The sequence below is a fragment of the Musca autumnalis genome, unplaced genomic scaffold, assembly GCF_047663935.1.
Source record: "Musca autumnalis isolate F117 unplaced genomic scaffold, ASM4766393v1 scaffold_2, whole genome shotgun sequence".
NCBI classification, from domain to species: Eukaryota; Metazoa; Arthropoda; class Insecta; order Diptera; family Muscidae; genus Musca; species Musca autumnalis.
Window position 1 is genome coordinate 108,663,708 of NW_027411755.1, and position 2,305 is coordinate 108,666,012.

Genomic DNA, 2,305 nt, shown 5'->3' on the forward strand with positions numbered 1-2,305 from the left:
GAATTGAAGAAGTAATATTATGAAATAATATTACCAATGTAAAAATGATAAACTATGAGGTTCTAAAAGGGTTAAGGATACACTCTCTGGTGATCTCCCTATTATTAGGCGTCTCCACGCACAATATAGAATTTACTTTAAAGCCAAAATAAATACCTCAACCTATCGAGCTCGAAGGGGTATTGGGGTTCGTCCATGGGGAGCCATGGATTTATATATGAATTTGGAAAAATCAATTAAATAGGGGTATCGCTGAGGTGCATCGTACAAGATTAAAAAAATTATAATTTCGTATCGATGGAAAGAATCAATATTTTGGTATTATCAACAATAAAAAAAATTAACAATATATCTGATCAACAATTAACACCTTTCTGAACATATATAAAAAAAATCCGTATATAAATGCATCCATGAGGGTATAATCAACAATTAACGGTATAATTAAACACATGCACAATTATAAGTATGTTAATAATTACACTCGGGTGTATAAATGAAATTATTCATTAATTTTTCTCTATATTCAAATCTGTTACTCGATCGATACACATATATATAAATATATATACATATATTCAGAAAGAAGGTGTGACTGATCTATAGGTTATGATATTGGGCAATAATTGTACTTAATAATTACGATGAGATCCAATATAAAATACTAGATAATTATATTCATACAGATGGATAGTATGTGACCGCAATTATTGAATGTTGATTCTAATATAACACACTTTAAAATCCATACGTGTTTAATTTAAACATACAAAATTTGTTATACGTAAATGCGTTTGATTATAATTCCGTGAACCAAATTATAACCAAGCTTATCTCAGTTCTTAGTAAAATCACATGAAAGATTCAATATGCTCAATCAAAGCCAAACTGTTTATGTATAAATGTGTTTGATTATAATTCCGTGAAGAAAATTATAACCAAACTAAAAAAAAATCACATAAAACATTCAATAATTCGATTGCTGCACTGCGGCTTCACTTAGGTCTTCAATTCAATCACGGTTCTACTTACAGTACATCCAGAGAATTTAGGCTATGTTATGATGGTGATGATGAAATATGATTGTGATAATGATGGGTATGATGATGAAAAATACTTAATGTCCAGTCTATTGGTGATGATGATCTGTGCTATTGCTGTTAAATGGGCTATTGGCATGATGTGATGAATGATGGCTGCGACTAAAGTTGATATGAATTAGATTCTCATCTAAATTCAATTGTGCACTGCAGTATATGGTCCACGTGGTGGTTAAATTTTCTTGAAAAAACGGTCACTAATTGTTCTGAACATCTGTCTCCGATATTGCGGGCATCAAAATTCAAATCCTTTTGGAAAATTGAGGTGTTTTGCGCCATAAAGGGGCCGGCATGAAAGCTCGAAATGTTTATATGAATGACGCCTCAGCGTTATGGCTGATTGGGGTGCAAAAGTTTATTGTTGGGTCTGGTGGAAATTTCCCAAAAATTTTCGTTTAGCAGCTGGCGAAACACACTGAAGTGTTTCCGCATGCATCACAAATTGAAAGCTTCACTTGAATGTCGTTTGGTAACCGGGCAGTTGTGGATTTTTGGTTACTATCCAAGTCGATGACTGTACTTGCATTAGCCAATTGGAAATCTTCCAATTAGCTGCCGTGGAACATGCTCGAAAACGGCATGAATCTGTGTTGAGTGGCATAAATGTATTTATTTCTTTTTGGGGTAACAATTTCAACAATTGTTTTATTATAAACCGGTGTTTGATCGCGTTTTAGTAGCAGGCATTGTAGTATAACAATTTGTTCTCAGCCAGATATAATGATGGTGTGGTACCATAGTACCGTTAGGCCACAATGCTTTTTCCAAAAACGTGGTTTAGCACTGGGTACAGTATCACCCATGTGACAATTCTGTAGGGACAAACAAAAAGCAATAAAATGCTTAAAATATTGTTTCGGTGTAATCCTTTTAACGTGCATTAACTCACCTTTTTAGTTTGCTGCACCAGGTTTAATTACAATTGTGTCTAACAATTGTTCCCACCAAAATCAATAAAACGTTTATGTACATCCAATTGGATGTACAATTCTCTAACTTATTTAGTATGTATACCACCAACACGATTTCTGCAAAATTCCTTATTGTTCTCTGTGATGTTGTTTCGCCGGCTGCTACTTTCAAAAATGATGCAAAAAACATATGCTGGCCGTATAGGGATCGCCACTGCGAAAAATGCATCGACCAATGTAATGGTGACACGTCAGCAACAAACATATGATCACCATACAGTGTTGCACGGAAGT